Source organism: Jaculus jaculus, chromosome 6, assembly GCF_020740685.1.
Source record: "Jaculus jaculus isolate mJacJac1 chromosome 6, mJacJac1.mat.Y.cur, whole genome shotgun sequence".
NCBI lineage: Eukaryota > Metazoa > Chordata > Mammalia > Rodentia > Dipodidae > Jaculus > Jaculus jaculus.
In genome coordinates this window covers 140,156,642-140,176,969 of record NC_059107.1, presented here as the reverse complement: position 1 = coordinate 140,176,969, position 20,328 = coordinate 140,156,642, and positions in this window count along the sequence as shown.

The following is a 20,328-nucleotide window of genomic DNA, read 5'->3' as shown; positions in this document are numbered from 1 at the left end:
GAGACTGTATCAGTTCAGAACATTGTTTTTGATATACTTTCAAAAAAAAATTAGCATAAAGAACTGTGTAACAAAACTGAGAAGAAGTTGAGGAAACATTGTGCAATAGGTGTTATGAACATGTACTCTCACAGTATTGAATCTTTGGAAACAAAAAAACTCATATTCTAATACCATTTTTCTGCTTGATAATCACGCATTTCCTTTCCTGGAATATTAATTACATTTCTCATTGCCAAGTATCTGACAAGAAGCTACTTAAGAAAGTAAGGGTTTGCTTGGGTTCGTGATTTGAGGGCATAGTCCATCATGGCAGGAAAGATACGATGGCAGGAGTGTGAGGTAGCTGGTGACATTTCGTCTGTAGTTGGGAAGCAGAAAGAGGGGAATGCTGTACTCAGCTTGCTTCCTTCTTCCTCAGCCTGGGTCCCCAGCCCAGAAGATGGTGCCACTCATATTTGCAGTGGGCCTTTTCATCTCAGTTAAATCTCCCTCGAAACACCCTCACAGATATGCCCAGTATGTCGATCAGGAAATTCTAAATGCAGTCAAGTTAACAATGAATTAACCACCACATCTGGTACCTGAATTAGGAGTGGAAAATACCCCCAGTGTGACAAACTTTTACAAGAAGCAATCCTAGGATGAAGCACTAATTTAGATTAATGGTAGGGGGTGGGGAGGAACAAGATGAATGGGAAATAACTGTCCAGCACGTTTTGTAGGTGGTTATACACTCAACACTAGAAAGACAGGTGCTATTAAACAATGAGGTGTCTGCTCAACAACAATATGCACATGTATGATGGGGGATAAGACACAAGCTATTTGGCTGATGTTACTCAGAGTAAAATCATTGTTCACTGCAATGATTCCAGAAACAAAAGAAACAGGGGGTTCAAGCACCTCATGAAAAGATGAAAATGGTGTTTTAATTCTTATGCAAATTCTAAGTTATGGAGACTGACTACCTGTGTTAAAGAGGCCTGGCCTTATTAGGAACCCAGGGCAGTAACTGATGGCTAATACCCAGCAGAGGGAACAGGGAGGCAACAGTGGGATGTGTACAATTAGGTTGATCTGGGAATGTTCTTATCTTCTTAATTAACATGGATGATTTCAAAGGGCTGAAAAGATTCCTCTCATATAAAAGAGAAGGTACACTTTCTGATGCAAATATCAGTGTTTTCATAATATACAGAATTTCCCCCTCCCAAAAGGTGAGTCACACTAAAATGCATGACCCTTCTGAGGTAGTCTAACCTGAAGACTAACGTGGAAGTGATCATAGTGTAATGGCATCACCTATATATTGGACATTCTTAGATCTTAACTTCCATTTCTTTTCTCGATGGGTGATGACTTATCCATTATCTCCTCCACACGCCAATCATGAGAAACGTGAGCCAGTCTGGAGTAGCTGGTGAGTTACTTGTGGAGTAGGGGCCGAAGGTGCCAACAGAGGAAAACATTAACACAGGCCCTCAGATTTCAGATTCCATAGATGACAATGGTAGAGACGGAAAAGAACTTGAAGGGGAAAAGACTCTTAGCTTCAGATGTTTTGATCTTGAGGTCTTGGTTAGGTAGTTGAATGAATATATAAAACCTGATGCTAGGGAGAAAAATCTGGGCCAGAGATAAGATTCAAGAGTCATTAGTGTGTTGGAAGAAAGGCACAGCTGTTAAGTAGACTTCTTGTGCAAGCATGAAGACCCGAGAGACCACTTGCGTTGGATCCCCAGGACCTACACAAACAACTGGGTGTGGTCATATGTGTCTGTAACCCCAGTGCTGTAGGGGAGCTAAGACTGAAGGATCACCTGAGCTCGGGAACAAACAGCAAGCTGGAGGATCAGCAAGAGGCTCTGGCTCAAATAAGAACAGGTGGAAAACCACTGTGGGACACTTGATGTTCTGCTCCAGCTACTACACGGGAGTGCTCCCCATCAGAGACTAGACATACACATGCATAAACCACACATACACACACCACTTTACACACACACATAAACACATCATTAGTATGTGGATGATAATTAATATGATGAGAATTCGAGCAACCCGGAGAGAGAGTGTGCAGAATGAGAAAAACTAGTTTGCTTGGGATGAAAAGAATGCCTAAATTTTCTAAGGGGTAGAGAGTCCCTTAAAGAAAACCAGCTGGAGGGCTGGAGAGATGGCTTAGTGGTTAAGAACTTGCCTGTGAAGCCTAAGGACTCTGGTTCGAGGGTTCCAGGCTCAATTCCTCAGGACCCATGTACGCCAGATTCACAAGGTAGCACATGCATCTAGAGTTCATTTACAATGGCTGGAGGCCCTGGCACTCCCATTCTCTCCCTCTCTCTCCCTCTCTCTCTCTGTCTCTCTCTGTCTCTCTCTGTCTCTCTCTCTCTCTCTCTCTCTCTCTCTCTCTCTCTCTCTCTCTCTGCCTCTTTCTCTCTCTGGTGTGTGTGGCTTTCAAATAAATAAATAAAACTTTTTTTAAATTTTTTTTAAAAAAAGAAAACCAACTGGGGATAGTCTGAGGGATGTCATGGCAACCAATAGAAAAGATGCCAAGGACACAAACAGGACCTTACAGAGGTCATGACAAACAGCAGAAAGAAAGAAAGAAAGAAAAACAGAAAGGAGTAAATAAGAAAAGTCCAACACATTTGAGAATTAAAGGACATGAAGACATCGGGGCGCTAAGGAGCAGTTCAGAAGAACAGGTGGATAGATAGCACACTGAAGAAAATAATATTTGACTGTTAGTTGGAGCATGTGTGGATTGAGTCTAGGAAGTGGGCAAGAGAAAGCTAATAGTAAGTGTGATAAATTCTAATACTTGCTCTTTTCCATTGCCTGCCACTGGATAAAGGTGGGCTATTTTTTATTTACCAGCAGGAGTCTATCAAAGGTTGATTTCAACTGACTCATTGCTAGGAGAACTGACAGATCACACTAAGAAGAAAATAACTCGGCATCTCAGAAAGCGGGAGGAGGCTTCTAAGCCTCACTCCCCTGTCTGTAGTGTTACATCTGTCAGGTTTTAAAAGTCATCCAGCCTCTTTTGTTGATCCATTTCCTTAGCTGTGGAATGGGAAAATAATTCCCTTTTAATTGGATCCTGAAGAGCTAAGGTCCTTTCAGACTGCCCGGGACTGTGCAATGTTTCAAGACACTATCCTCGCTCAGAAATTTCCCAGCTATATTGTCCTGTGCCTGAAAAATCCACTTTTCTCTTCCCCTAAAACATACAACCCAAATGCTGAAGATGTAAAGTTCTTTTGGTACTGGGCTTTGGACCCTGAACCATCTCCCCATGTCTAGCAGATGAAAAGCAAAGCAGAGAGCAGAGGAAATGACCCAAGAACTCTCAGCCTTTTCTCTTTTCTGCTTCCTCAGTCCATTCACTTGTTCAACATTCTAAAACTAAATGCCTCCCAGATAGGCCAGAGCCTCTAGTTTTATTGGATCTATGCAGGTTCATTTGAATTCTGTTTCTTTCCTCTTAAATTTCAGCCTCTACCAATTTGGCATCCCCCAGGAGCTGTCGTTAGCAGCCATACATCGTCTTTTGGAAACAAACTCCAACTGTCTGCTGGAAATTTCCACTTTCATATGCAGCTGTCTTACCCATGCATCACACCTACCATCGAATTCATCAGGCTCTTTCCCTGAACTGGCTCCTTTCCAGACTCTCCTATTCCTGTCACTTGATATCATTCTCCCCATCACCCTGACTCAGATCCTCAGCACCACCCCTGTGCTTTCTCTCTCCTTGGTCTTCTGTCTCTGTCCCCCAAGTTTGAAAATTTTTCCATTGAAACGCCTGGCCTATCTGTTTCTTCTGGCTTCCAGGATTTGCATGTGACCCTTGTGCCGAGCACAAATCTTTATAAACCTCACCCCACTTCATCCTCCTAACAACCCCTTAAGGTCAATGACATTTCTCCTCTGCAGATGAGAACATCAGGCTGTAGTTCTCTACTTTGGACTACAGTGGAGTGATGATCTCTGCTCCTGAGCTGTATGTTGAACCCTGCTGTTCACTATTGTGACTGTATCGTTGGAGATGACCCCGTGAGGAAGTAACAAAAGTTAAATGACGTCTAATGCAGTAGATGCTTATAAGAAAAGAAAGTCAGTGTGTTGGCACACATCTCTAATCCTAGCACTGGAAAAGCTGAAGCATGAGGGTTGCCAGGAGTTCCAAATGTTTAAAAGGAAAGAGAAAAGAAGAAACCCCGGGATTGACTCCCTAACCAAGTAAGAATAGAGAAGGACATGACCATCTGCAAGCCAGGAAAAGACTCTCAGCAGGAGCCAAAACAGCTGGAACCCTGACCTTGGACCTCCCAGCCTCTGGAACTATAAGGAAATAAGCTACCCAGACTATGGCATTTTTGTATGGCAGCCCGAGCATGCTAAGACAAGGGCCGTACCCAGCACATCACTAAGGGACAGAGCGAATATCCAAACCTAGAACCTCTCTTCTGCACCTATGTCCTGAGCCACTAGCTCCTTGACCCAAGCCCCGTGATCTCCCCTTGTGGAGAAAGCTTTGCCTCAACTTTGTTTTAAGTCTTGGCTCCCTACAGCTCACCATCAGATGTGGCTTCATTTTCCTCACACTGTACTCAGGTCAGCTCTGTCCTCTGACCCCAGCTTTCAGTGACTCCCCACTGACTACAAGATCAAACTCAATTTCTTTAGGGGTCCCAGGTCTTTGACGTCAGTCCCACCTTTGTTTCTAGCTTCTGTTCTATACACCATCTATCTCAAAGGCATGCTTATACTCAACAAGTTGCTTGTGCTCATTCCTACTTGCAAGTCCTTCCTTCCTACTGTAGCTCCCATACATCAGGACCAAGCTCAGATTCACCTCAAATATAGGGACCTCTCCAGAACACTCACTCTCCATAACCTTCTCCAAGCCCCTTCTCACTTTCTCGTAACTCACTTGATACCTGCATACACCAACACAGCTATCCATATTGAAGAATAATCACTGTTGTCACAGCAAATCAAACGGCAGAGACTGACAGTTGCCCTGCCCAGATCCCTTATCATTTGTTTTTGCAGTCATAGCAAATGAACCCATCACTTTCTGTGCACTAGCAAGTGTTCTCCTAACTGAACTACACCCTCAGGCTCGCTCTTTCTTATCATAAAAATTCTTAGCTTTAGCCAGACCAATTAGTGCCCAGCTTAATAAATAAATAAGGAACAGCAGAGAACACTGGCCCAGCTTTCCTGTAGCTAGTCAGGGCCATGGGTCTACATTGTGGTCAAAGGAATGAAACATGAGGAAGGCCATGGGCAGCACATCAGGGACGTGTCCTCATGGCCCCAGCTTTCCCCTCCACGTCCTCAGTCCTACTGCCTGTGATTTCACGGATGCTTCTGGGACATTGGCAAGCACATTGGACCATGAAGAGAAGGGTGTGACATGGAAGGGAGCTGGAGAGGGCCTGGTTATCTGCCAGCATCATGGCGCAACCATCACTCCTTGTGCTGCCAGCCACTGCACTTCTTGATGACACAGGACTTCACCACTATGTTGTCTGAACCACTGCTACTTAGCTTTCCTACTTAATGCAGCCAGGCTGACAGACACTGCAAATTCCCATAAACAAAATGAGCTGCAGATAGAAGGTAGTTAATGAACCATATCTGTCTACCTTTCTGCTTACTTCTCTATTGAGAGGGAAATAAGCCATATATGCATTATGCTGTGTTAAACAGAATAGATTCACGTGTTACTTATATAATAATAAGTGACAAAAATTTAATCGTAACAATTGCTGATTACTTCCATGCTATATGTATACTGCTTGAAGAATTATTTTACTCTTTCTCTGACAAATAAAATAAATAGATAAAAATTAAAAATTAAATAAAATAAAAAATGGCTGGAGGGATGACTTAGGGGTTAAGGCACTTGTCTGCAAATTGAAAGGACCAAGGTTCAATTCCCCAGGACCCATGTAAGCCAGATGCATGGGGGGGGGCACACATCTGGAGTTCGCTTGCAGTGGCTAGAGGCACTGGCATGCCTATTCTCTCTCTCTCTCTTTCTCTGTTAAATAAATAAATAGATAAACATAAATAAAATAAAATAATTATTTTATACTTTACAGGAGCAGAAATAAAGACTATTATTTCTGCTTGTCTGCATGTGTACATGTGGGCATGCACATCTGCATGTGTACCATCCTACTTTACATATAACAGGCCCTGATCTTTGGTTGGTTAAAACCTATGGGAATTTGTGAAATGGTGACTGTATATAAAATTACCAGCCATATATTTGAAGAGGGAGTATAGGCTTAGAAAGCAAGATTCTGGTCCTCAATAACATTATAATATGCCATGGTCTGCAAACTTTTTCAAGTTCTATTATTTGTTCTGCTACAGTAGAAGATTTTATGCTCAATTAAATATGAACATGTTTGGCTCAGTCTCTATATCCCCCACACCAAATTTAATTTCCTTTTCAGCTTAAAACTTAACTGTTTTTGAATTCTAATCTATTAGTGGTAAAGCTAAACAATAAGAGAGGATGAAGAAGGCAAAATAAAGACATCAAGAAAAATAAAGTGGGATTTCTTTATAATACCTGGCTTAAGGGCTAAAATAGTCAGCCACAGGTTTTTCAGGTTCAAACTTACACCTGCCCCATGGATTGAATGGTTACATTCAAGAAGGAATTCTTTCCATCAGCAGTGAAAAGCCATAAGAAGTTCATACACTGCACCTAGAACATTCTGTTAGATATCCACTGAGAGTTGTTACTGCACAGCACAAAAGTTTATTGCAAAGACTAGCTCTTGTTTACTTCTTAATCATGCACTTGACATTTGGAAACTCCTGCTTGTTACGAATCGCTTAATTAATCACCCCAAAGTTCATAGAAAATCATAGGTGTAACTTCAACTTAAAAGATCCTTTAATACCTCTTGCTCTGAAGCTCGATCTCATCTACCACACATGTAATTATAACCCTGATAATGATTGCTGGTGGTAACAGATCTCGTTAAATGGAGAGAGATCTAAACATGCAGTGACCTGATTTTTATTTTTTTAATTTGTGTATGCACAGAAAGAAGTATGGAACAGATAAATCAATAATGAGAAAAAAAAAAACCTTAATCATTGGCTTTACATTCACCAAATCATCATGTAAGGCTTGCATTTGTGGAGATTTACATAAATAGTCAGAATGGTGGGTGACCTTCAGAAAAAGTGCTACTAAGACAAAGGCTTTTGAATATTTCTTTAATGGTATTTGACAAAAGAATGGCTCTCAGCCCTATGTCTTAATATTATAAGCTTCATTGAGATCAGCAAGCATGTTCCTGAACTCTAAGCTAATGGTATATTTGATGAATTACGGTAGCTTATAAACACATGCACACAAAATACCTAAAACAATTACGTCTACAAGTGAAAACTAGAAAATGTTACTCTCTTCTCCTGAGTGATATTCAAAGAACAATTTTGGGAGCAATTTTTACAATTTTCTTTATCTACTTACTTGTTTATTTCTTTATATTTTTCTTATTTATTTTTGACTCAAGATCTCATGGTGCCCAGGCTGTTCTCAGACTCTCTGTGTAGCTGAGGATGAGCCCCTGTCTTTACAGCATGAATGCGGACAGGACCATCAGACCTGGTTCATGTGGTGCTGGAGATCAAGCCAAGGGCCTCGGGCTTGACTGGCCAACACTATTAATTGAGCCACTACCCCAGCCCCTGAAAACACTTTTGATAACAAAGGGTACTATATAAAAGTAGAATATACCTGTAAACTAATATTTCCCCTCCCCCCCCCAAAAAAAAGTTCTTTGGTCAAAGGAAGTATGGAATACAAGGCTCACTGCACCTTTTCAAAAACATGTGCATGGGCATATCACATGCTGTTATCAATTGAAGGCTCTGCAAAAGTCCTGTAATAAAGCAGCCTATGGAAATATAACCAGATTTTTTTTTCCCCAAAAGTAACTCGTATCCCTATTCCATTTTGAGAAATCATGCTCTTAATTAATAGTCTAAAGTTGGGATTTTTTTCACTGTGGATCATAATCCTCAACTGAGTACTATTTTTCTTTTGTTTGAGACAGGGTCTCATACAGTGCAGCCTGGCCTCGAACTATGTATCCAAGGATAACTTTGAACTTTTGATCATCCGGTCTCTACTCTCTAAGTCCTGGGGTAACAGGCATGCACCACTGCATCCAGCCTGAATGATATTCGTATGCACATTATTACTGAAACATTGCTGTGGTTAAAGTACTGTAGCAAATGCAGTTATAGCAAACAGGAGGCAAAGTAAGATCTTTGTTCATTAGGAGTTGCCACTGAAACAAAAATCTAGCACATATACCTCAAACTGGCATATATATGTAGGCAAGGATGGCTTCAGTTACATTGAAGATGGAAGGTTTCAAAGGCCATGACATTTGACACTGAATCTCAAAGAATGAATTGGAGTTTATCTGGGAAGAGATGGAGTTTGGGAATACAAGGCACATTGATGAAGGAACAGAAAATTCAAGATGTCCTGGGGTATGGTGAAGAGACTAAATAGTTTGGGTAGAGAATTGAGTAAGAGACCCATGGACTAAATACTAGGAAGCCCACAGAAGTTTCAAAACAGAGAACTAATTCTAAAAATGTTTACTAATTTAATATTTTTATTTATTTCTTTTTATTTATTCTTTATTCTTTTGTTTATTTCTCCACTGCTTTGAGAGAGAATGATAGACACAGAGAAAGAGGCAGACAGAGAGTGAGTATGGGTGGTGCACCAAGGCCTCTTGCCACTGCAAATTAAACCCTAGACATGTGCCACATTGTGCGTTAGGCTTTACGTGGGTGCTGAACACTTGAACTTGGTGCTATAAGGCATTGCAAGGAAGTTTCTTTAACTGCTAAGTCATCTCTCTAGCCCCTCTCAGGATCTTTCAACACAAGGGTAAGAAAGGAAACCTTAGCAGTCGACTCCATAGACACTGAAGAATGCTGAGGGTAAAGTGATTAAAGATCTGTGCAGAATCGTTTGTAATGGTGCCCTTGGTTCAGAATTGCAGCCACCAGAGCCTTTTTCATCCTCTGCCTGGATTATAGCAATATATAATTTAAGAGCTTAAACAAATTCGTGATGTGAAGGTTCAGAGAGCTGCACATTTTATCAGAAATGTTCACAAGCAGCCAAGAGACTAGAAAATTATGGTTTGGGAATCACAGAAAAGGGTGATAAATTTCCACTACCTTTCATAAATTCAATGTGATGGCAACACCGGTGAGCAGACCTGAAATATCAGCAGTGAGTTCCCCCTTTGACTCAGAGGGACAGCCATGGGATGGTCCTTGCAAAACTGATAAGACCAATTTCAACACTGTAGCTTTTATTGGTTACTAGAAGTCACCCCTACACCCCAAACTACACACTATTGAAAGTCTACATAGAGCAGAAGTATTTCTTGTAAGGGACATGTGGATTGAAAACACACATATAAATGCCAATGTTATAATGCTAAAGACAAAAGATATAAACATAGAATAATTTTATTTATTTAAAATTTATTTGTGTGTGTGTGTGTGTGTGTGTGTGTGTGTGTGTGTGTGTGTCCGGGTCTCTTGCAACTGCAAACAAATGTTCATCTGGTCTTATGTGAGTGACTCAGGGAGTAAACCTTGGCCAGAAGGCTTTGCAAGTGTCTTCAAACACTGAGCCAACTCCCCGGTCCAAAAAATTTATATTTTAAACCCAATAACTACTTGCTATAGGATACAGTTTTACTATGATAATTGCTTTTCTCTGTACTAGGATAGTTTGTGTTTCTAGAAATCTATGACTATGCTTGATAGGTGATACAAAATTTTGAACTGAGACATACAGAACTTTTAAATAACTATTATAAAATATAAGTAGTTGGTGTCTACAGAATCAGGATGGCTCTCCTATAGACATAGTTCTCAGGTAGGCATGGGGTGTTTCACTGGGAAATGAAGCAGTTTTATCTCTGAAAAGCTCTATGGATAGTCAAAGCAGTGGAGAATCAAAGGTTGATTGGCTGAATAGCTGGGATAAACCAAGGATTAGATGAACTTGTTAAGTAACCATATTGTTTTCCTTCTAATCCCTTGTACTAAAATATTTTCCTGATATTTTATCTATATCCCAGCCTTATCAAGTTCATTGGCTAGGTCAGTGTGAGTCCCAAACAGCAACATGGTATTGAAGTGGGCACACCTAGTCATATAGATAACTTTTGAGAAATTCAGTTTCCTGGCCTGCTGCTGCCCCCATAGTCACTCCATTCTGATTCTGTGTGCACCCAAGTGAAGTTTTAAAGATTTTTTTTTTAATTACCCAAGTCTTGAAAACTACTAGTCTTCATGAGAATATGTGTGTTTCTCAGATCATAATTACATGTTTGCAATATGCAAAGTGTGGTAAAATCTTATCAACAGCCATGACAAAACTGTAGAGGCAGTCATGACAGTATTCCCTCTACTTCCTGGAAAGAAATGTAGTACATTTCTCAGCCTCCCTTGCAGCTATAGGGGGGGCATGTTACTGGATCTTGGCTTTGGAATGTGGAGAGAAGAGCTATGAGCTTTCAACTGTGGCCCCAAAGTGGTTCCAAAGAAACTTCCAGGTTGGATGCCTTCCTTTTGTTTGCCAGTCAGGATCCTGGCATTCAGTGGAGAACAGTGAGGTCCTAGAAGAATACCAGAGCCATGGAACTGAGAGTCCAAGCACCTGGTGGACTGTGTGGAGCAGAGCAAGAACCACCACTGGACTGTTTGTCAGTTGAGAAAAATCAACCTATTGTGCTGAGATGCTGATGCACAGGGAGTCCGTCAGCCATAAGATACCCTCACTAACATATACCTTTACATTTTAATGGACTTTGCAGTTGACTAAGAGTTCTAAAAATGGGGCTGGAGAGATGAGTGAACTTTGTAAGGCTTGCCTACAAAGCCTAATGGCCTGGGTTTGATTCCCCACACAAAGCCAAATGCACATAGTAAGGTCTACATATGGAGTTTATTTGCAATGGCTAGAAGCCCTGGTGCACCCATACATTCCCCCCCCCCCTCTCTCTCTCTCTCACCTCTCTCTCACCTCTCTCTGACTATCTCTCTCTGCTTACAAAGAAATAAATAATTTTTTAAATATTTTATTTTTATTTATTTATTTGAGAGAGAGAGATACAGAAATAGGCAGGTAAAGAGAGACTGATAGGGAGAGAATGGGTGCACCAGGGCCTCCAGCCACTGCAAATGAACTCCAGATGTGTGCGTCCCCTTGTGCATCTGGCTTACATGGGTCCCTGGGGAGTTGAACATGGGTCCTTTGGCTTTGCAGGCAAGTACTTTAACCACTAAGCAATCTCTCCAGCCCAATAAAATGTTTTTTTTAGTTCTAAAACTCAGAAAGAGCTGTATTTTAGAATCTAACTAAAAGTGTAGGACTATAGGCCATAGCTAACCTGCAAAAGAAATTCTAATATGAGCTGACTTTTTCCTGATGTTTTCTTCTGTCTTCCAAACATAGAGTATGAGGGACAGGGGAGACTGTAACTAATTGAGAGTTCCAGGTAATAAGGTTTCAAGTTAATGAGTTTTTATAAGAGTTACAAGAATAAAAGTGAAATGTAACACCAGATAACCCTGAATTTTCAAAATCCAAATGGATAAAAAGTTTAAGACTTAATAGAATCACCCAGTCTGAAGAGGATTCCACAGGTCATAATATTAATGAAAAACTCTGTAGGAAGAGATCCTGCCATTGAGCTCATCACTTTCTCTGGGCTGGCAGAGATTTTGCAGTGGCATGTAGAGAGGACAAGGCAGACAGAGCTGGCTCAAAACCCCAACTCTTTGCTTTCTGGTTGGGAAATCCTGAATAAACACTGAGGCTCCCTTCCCTCTGCACTACCCCCCCCCCCATAATGGTGATGGTCTGGCTGAATGCATTGAGCTGTTACAAGGTTCCAGTGAGCTCTAAGGTGGTATTTGGCACATTGTAAATATGTAATATTTGCTTACATTAATATAAAAGCTAGCTGGATCACACCTTTCTTTTTAGGATAACCAGTCACAGTCTACATATATCAGATAGATCTAGAGTCCTTAGAAGCCAAAACTAGCTGTTTTTTGTTTTTTGTTTTTTATCCCCAAAAAAGATAAGTATGCTGATGGTTGGTAAACCTGAAATTCTATATAGGTCAGCACTGTTCTTGTAAAGTAACTTGTGTGCTCATGTCTGCGCATCCTAATCCTTTCCCTGCCAACCACGAAGAGCCTTGATCTTGGGCGAGGATCACTGGTGCTTAACACTGTCTGCCTTCTCAGTAAAAAGAGCTGGGCTACCTGTCATGGTCCTCACATCACAGCAAGCTCTGACTGCCGGAGCCCTTCATATCATCTCCCTCTTCAGAAACGCACCACGGACCAGAGGGAGCAAAGGTAGCGAGACGGGTACACCTGCCTCCCGCTACCTGGCCAGCCAGAGACAGCAGTGGGAGCTTGCCACCTCTTTTCTTTTGATAAGCTACTGAGGAGACACAATGTCTTCCCCAGTTTTCTAAGTTTTAGTTTGAAAATTGAATTCAGGAACTTGTCAACTCTGACAGCTAAGCTTTAAAATTCAGTTCAAAGACAATCTGCTTGTACTTTATAAATCCGTCTTCTTACTTCAGAGCAGTAAGCTTTTTCAAAAGCTTCACTAGGTAGGCAATGAAAAACTTTAGTTTTCCTTCTTTCCAATTAAACTGGGACCCCTTATAAAGACCACTAATTATTTTTTTTTTTCCTCTTCCTACACTATTTCTTCTTCCCTAAACATCCTCTTCTGAAAAACAGAATTGCATCCTTCATTTCCAAAAGCCAGGCTGAGACTTTTGAGTAAGGAGGCCTCATCTCATCAGCAAACAGCGTGGTCAAAAATAGAAACATACGGGATTAATCACAAACCGACACCATTAACGTGACGAGATTCATGACATTTGAGGTCTTAAAAATCATAACAAGCAAAGCCAGTAAAAGACATTGCTCCGTTTCTTAAAGTTACAAGAGGCACACATGGCAGCAGCGCCCACCACCCGAGATGCATTGAGAAGAGTACCAGGATTCAAAGGGATAGGTCAGAGCCCTAGACATGGCAGAAAACCAAAGGTAAAACCACGATCGGATGACAGATGGCAAAGGCCTGTCAATGCCGAGGAAATTACACGGTGAAATTCGTTTCTGACATTTCATTCACACAAGAATAACAGGACCCTGAAGTGAAACAATGACATTCAGAAAAGAAACACCTCCGCGGTTGACACGTCTTGCATAGTGCAGCCTCCAGGGCATACACCCAGCCGTCAATTTCATCCCTCAGGTGTGTGGGGGACGAGGGGGTGGGGGCAGAGGGAAAGGGGAAGTGGGAGAGAGGAGGAGCAGTAAGCTAAGGAGAGGAAAGAGGGTGTGAGGGTGACAGTTCATTTCTGTTTCTTCCCAGAGGATTTGAGCCTTCATCTCATAGATTTTTTTTTTTAAGTGACATTTGAAAGGTGCTACAATCATCCATTCATTTGGGGTCTGTTTGGCCTTTAGATGTAATATTTCAACAGAGAGTTCAAGCTGGTGGGGAGGGGTGAGATGCTTTCATGAAAAATAACCAAGCCAGACACTTTCCATTGTCCAGAAGTTCCTTGTTGAAGGCAGGAAGCAGTGCCCCTAACCACTTCCCCAGGCCCAGGGGCACAAGCTCAACTACCGCCTTCCACATCGTTCCATTCTTCTGAACAAAAAGGTCTCAAAGGGAAGCAATACCTTATGTTTTTGAAAGCACTCTGTCTATGTGGGTGCACACACAGAGACACACACATTTGCACACCCAAGTAGAAAGGCGGAGTTATTTTCATTTTACCAATGTTGAAAATGAAGGTAAAATTTTTGGTGGTTGAGAACTGCTCTAAGTATCCTTGCTGATATCTGCTATGTTGCCTTCACTCCATGATGACGAATGATTATATTTTATTATTTGTTTTGAAATAGTTTTGGCATGGATTTTAATGTACTTCCATATACTTTATAGGAAGTAGATATTTTTAAGAGCAAAGAGTATCACCCAGAGCGCTTGCCTAGCATGTACAAGGGCCTAGGGTGAATGCCTAACACTGCAGAAAGGAAAGAGAAAAGGGAGAGGGAGGAAGGGAAGGAGGAAAAAAGGAAAAATTTTAAAGTGAAGAGAGGATGGCAGAAAGAGAAGGGAAGGGAAGGGAAGGGAAGGGAAGGGAAGGGAAGGGAAGGGAAGGGAAGGGAAGGGAAGGGAAGGGAAGGGAAGGGAAGGGAAGGGAAGGGAAGGGAAGGGAAGGGAAGGGAAGGGAAGGGAAGGGAAGGGAAGGGAAGGGAAGGGAAGGGAAGGGAAGGGAAGGGAAGGGAAGGGAAGGGAAGGGAAGGGAAGGGAAGGGAAGGGAAGGGAAGGGAAGGGAAGGGAAGGGAAGGGAAGGGAAGGGAAGGGAAGGGAAGGGAAGGGAAGGGAAGGGAAGGGAAGGGAAGAAAGGTCCTAAATTATATAAAAGCAACTGAAACGTTCCCATCTCACACACACACACACACACACACACACACACACACACACCTCTCCAAAAATTTCACTTCTGTTTTCTTTCTTAGACAACACACAGCTGCTCACAATTACAGGTGATCCCAAATGGCCCAGAGCCCTCCCTCATACAGCACCTTCATAACTATTTCAAAAAAGTGATTAAAAACGGTGTCTCATTTGCTCATGATCCTTTCCCCATGAAGCATCAGACTAAAGAGATTGAATTTCTACCACCGAGTCTGACAAACACAGAACAGGATATTTCATTTGTTTAAGTTTCTATAGCAATTTACCAGAGACAAAAATAAAATATCATGGCATTTTGCTGGCATCTTAAAAAAAAAAAAAAAAAAAAGAAGGAAAAGAAGCCCTCCCTCGGAAGTACAATGAACCTCATGAGATCTCAAACACGAATTGTCTATTTGTGTGCTCACACAGTTTTATAGTTTTGTCACTGAAGAACAGTTTAACATATTCCAATCCATGCACCGGGGGAAGGAGACGCTTGCAACAAAACAGGTCTTTTTACGAGGCAGCCCCTAAGGTCTCTAGCAGCGAACAGACTCCAACAGCCACCCACAGTCCCCATTCCAGCCTCGGTAATCAAACCACTGCTTACTGCATCATTTTAATTTGAGTAAATCTTTTTCTTTTAATGGAAGAGCATCCAGCTCAGTGCCAGCCAGAGTTTAAAATCCTTAAAAAAAAAAAAAAAGAAAGAAAGAAAGAAAGAAAAGAAAAAGAAAAAAAAAAACTTCTGTATGGGCAAGGTATGCCATCTAAGCCTTAGTTATAAAGCTTGAAATTAGAAAAAAAAAAAATTTAAGGAAAAGTAATTATTTAACTGCAGCCCTTAGCTTAGACACTTGTACATAATAGGCAGGGGCATCAAAGGCAAGTATGCTACAGTAGGTCATTTTCTTCTTCTTTTTTTTTAATTCCACACTTCAGATTTTGATCATACTCTATTGCCATTGAAACCCTGCCATCCTGGTAAACTTATTTCCCTGCTTTAGAGAAGGGAACTCAAAAAATCCATAGACCCATGGACTCCCCAGCCAGATGAGGGTCCACCTAATTTGGGGACAAGATACCTGATAAATATGGAGTTCTCTTCTACAGTTACAATCAGCTCTCCTTGACTGTCCACCACCAGCTGGCTACTACTAAGCACATAAAGGATTCATAAGGTGTGTGAGGGGCCATCTTGACATGCACACGTTAACAAAGCTTCAACTGTGCCCCATCCAGTCAGAGTCCTTTGCAGGCAACAGAAAGGTACTCTGGCTAATTTAAGTGCTGAAGAGACTCTAACCAAAAGTGCATGATACAACTCATGGAGTAGATAAAAAAGGCTGAAGATCACAGTGAAAAAAGCAAAGAGGCAACCTACAGAATGGGAAAAAATCTTCGCCAGCTATATATCTGATAGAGGATTAATATCTAGGATATACAAAGAACTCAAAAAGTTAAATAATAAGGAATCAAACAAGCCAATCAAAAAATGGGCTATGGAGCTAAATAGAGAGTTCTCAAAGGAAGAAATACGAATGGCATATAAGCATCTAAAAAAATGTTCTACATCACTAGTCATCAGGGAAATGCAGATTAAAAACTACATTGAGATTCCATCTCACTCCTGTCAGATTGGCCACCATCATGAAAACAAATGATCATAAATGTTGGCGGGGATGTGGAAAAAAAGGAACCCTTCTGCACTGCTGGTGGGAATGCAATCTGGTCCAGCCATTGTGGAAAACAGTGTGGAGGTTCCTAAAGCAGCTAGAGATTGATCTACCATATGACCCAGCTATAGCGCTCCTAGGCATATATCCAAAGGACTCATCTCATTTCCTTAGAAGTACATGCTCAACCATGTTTATTGCTGCTCAATTTATAATAGCTGGGAAATGGAACCAGCCTAGACGTCCCTCAACAGATGAGTGGATAATGAAGATGTGGTACATTTATACAATGAAAAATGGATGGACCTGGAAAGGATTATACTAAGTGAGGTAACCCAGGCCCAGAAAGCCAAGCGCCACATGTTCTCTCTCATATGTGGATCCTAGCTACAGATGACTGGGCTTCTGCGTGAGAATGAAAATACTTAGTAGCAGAGGCCAGTAAGTTGAAAAGGAGACATAAAGGGTGGAGAAAGGAAGGGAGGAAGATACTTAATAGGTTGATATTGTATATATGTAATTATAATGATTGTAATGGGGAGGTAATATGATGGAGAATGGAATTTCAAACGGGAAAGTGTGGGGGTGGGGAGAGAGGGAATTACCATGGGATATATTTTATAATCATGAAAAATGTTAATAAAAATTAAAAAAAAAAAAAAAAGGCTGAAGATGCTGCCACAGAGAATGACGAAAGCCAAGCAAGGCTCAAAGAGATGTCAGTTAGCCAGAGTAACTTGACCATTATAAGTTTGATATACTTACTGACATGAGCAAGTCCCAGTCACTTTTTAAGTCCGTTGTTAAGATCCCATCACGGAAGTTTCAGTGTTGGAAGACAAAATGAGTTGGGTAGATCAGGGTCTCTCCACCTTGGCCATGGCTGCTACTCCAGGCCACAGTATGGTTGCAGGGGGCTGTTGACCCTTCTTAGCTAGATGCCAGGCGCATGTCTCCAGGCATTGTCAAATGTTCCCTCATTGGCAATGTCACTCCCCACTGAGAATCACAAATTGAGTCATAAAACTGCCACTTCCTGGTCAGGGAAGGCCAGGTAACTTGACACAAAATTCCATATAAGGAAGATGAGTAGATAAGTCTACAAAAAAAAAAAAAAAAAAAAAAAAAAAAAAAAAACAGCCACAGATTGTTGGCAAAAGATAGGGGAATTAGTGTTCGCTGTTCATTTCAATAAGAGTAAGCAGAAAGCCAAAGAAGGGTGCTTGCCAGTCCATGTATTTGAGAAACAAGAAAAAAAAATACATGGAACTTCGAAAAATTTTGAAAACAGATTGCATAAAAAGTAACCAATGAAAATGCCATATTGGTCCTTCACAAAGCTGTGACAGCCAGTATTAATGTTCTGGAAAGGCACAATTTTTATGAGGTAGTGTTCTGTTCTGTGTTTTTAATTCCAATTTTCCATGTTTCCCTATCTGTTTTTAAATCCAGCCAGATCTTTTTTTCCAACTCTTGATATCTATAGACTCATGGTAATTGACATGGTTAATTTAAGGGAAACGGATTCCAAATCCCAGAGAACTTCCAATGCATTGCATCTCTATATTAATTAGTCAGCTAACTCAGTCAGTTCCAACATGGTGTTAATGAGACCAAAGACACAAATCTAATCCACACACCATATGGGCCTGCTCTCCAGCCAGACTAGAGCCCCATTCCAACCAGATAAGCTCCTGGTGAGAGAGGTGGGGAGAGTATGAATATGTCCAGACAGGTCCATTGCCACCTCTGGGGCTTAGCCCCTGAGGAAAGAGGCAGTTCCTTTATGCCCATGGCATACAGGACACAGCTCACACCCATCAAAGCAGGCTTTCCTAACACTCTGACATGAAATACCACGTCTCCTCCCCTCTCCCAACCCCTCCAGTTCAAGCCTGAACCTAGCAGCTTCCTCCACCTTTCCTTTTTCCTCTTGCTCATTAACATTTCTTAAAAATTGGAGTACAGAAATTCATCTTCAATCTGCACTGGATGTAAACTCCCTGATCCTACCATCAGCAGCAAGACTAGGCCTGTCTCTTCTTTCATGATTATTTCTGACAGCCCCAAAGAAATCACTTAATATTCATTTCAGTCTCCCTTTTCAGACAGTCTTAAAAATCAATTTCAAAATTTTTCTTCTTGATCCTGTCATTTAGCACTGAAATGGCCCAAACTGATTACTTGAGACATTAGCGTTTCTCCCTTCTCCTTGTCGGATGTCAGCTTCACTTTGTGAATCCGTTCTGGCTAAATTTAAGCTGGCTTTCATTTCAAGGTAGTTCTTTTTCACCAAGAAACATGATTTTTTCAGCTATATTTGTAGAACAACTTTCAATTATCCTTAAAAACAAAAAAGCATTAAAAACAAAGCAGTCAAACAAGTTGGCTGAGAGAAAAATCAGATTTAATGGGCAAAACAAGAAAAAGACTTAAAATCACAGTGACAAGAGTATGGATCTGAAACCTCTCATTTCAAAAAATTAGCAATGGTGGTAACACTTTGTAACTAAAAAGGAGAAGTTAAATAGCCACCTACCATAAGACACTGGAAGCTGCAAGGTGGCCAGAGACAGAAAAGGACTGAAAACAGATTTAAAAAGAAAGGCAGACTGAGCATAGAACAAAAAGTTCTTTGTCTTTGCAACCACTGGATGAGCAGCCTGCCGAGTTCACTGTCATGTCACTGTCTTCATTACTTGCTGGTGTCTCACTTTTGCAGTTGGCTTTTTTTCATTCTCCAAGGAACATTACTAAGGAACCAGAGAGGAAAAGAACATGGGGAGGGGCATGGGTCACAAGGGTGGAGGGCAGGGAACCTAACTCAATGACATGTGCCCACATCACTGGATTCTTCCTTCAGTCTGTCTGATTGGAGCAGGTGATCGTTTCTTGACTGCTATGGACATGACCTTAAATGAGGGCTCTGGGCCAAGCCAAGGCATCCTCCAGCTTGCCAAGCCATGACCAGTTTCTGTTCAGAGACTCATACAGTTATATTGGAAACCACACCAGCTTGTTATTTATATCATGACAATGTTCCATTGGGCCTTCTCCCATTGTGACTGGCTTTCTTGAGAAAAACAGTTAGTTATCTACCAAGAGGGAGAGGGATCCAAAGGCATTGGCATGAGCTACACAAGATAGGAAATGATCGGATTTTTCTTATTGGATCAAGGGGTCCAAAATTATGGGGCTAGAGAGATGGCTTAGTAGTTAAGGTATTTGTCTGTGAAGCCCTAAGAACCCAGGTTTGATTCCCCAGTACCCATGTAAGCCAGATGCACAAGATGGTGCATACATGTGGAGTTCATTTGCAGTGACCACAGGCCCTGGAACACCCATATTCTCTTTCTCAATCTCTCTCAACTAAATTAATAAAATATTTTAAAAATCATTCTTTCTGGGGCAGTGGAACATCAAACATTGGGACTCAAGTGTTAGCAAACACAAGAATGTGATCCCAGAACCCAAAGCACCTTCTGAGCATGAAGATATATTATCAGACCCTGTCTACATCATAGCAAATGCAATCAATCAGATTTTGAAAAGGCACACCCTGTATCCTTTCTGCCTGCCAAATGTGTGGTCTTCTTGTGCAGAGCAAGTATCCTTCTAGCGCCACCAAGAGGCTACTTAGATCAAACACAATGCCATGGTGCTGGCTCTCAGGTTCCCTTTGCACCCACTGGTCTAAAATCTCTGTTTGTAAGCAAGAGAAGGAGGTAGTGTTGACTGTTTGGATAACTGTTGTGTTATTGTGTGGCCCTGTACTGAATCTTAATAAGGCATTACAACCCATCTGCAATACAGAGTTAGAGGTTGTTCCTGAGTCCATCAGTCTATATTCAAACAACCAGGCAATGCCAGGACAGCAAGAGGCAACACCAGAAACTGTTTAGACTGTAGAACTTTGTGTTAAATGAAGTCTCTTTAGAGAATTCTCTCTAGAGACTGTGGTGGAAGCTGGGAATCTTTGAGTCAGACTCTGAACTAAGTCCATAAGGACAGATGAGTCCTGAATCTATGCCACAGTTCTCC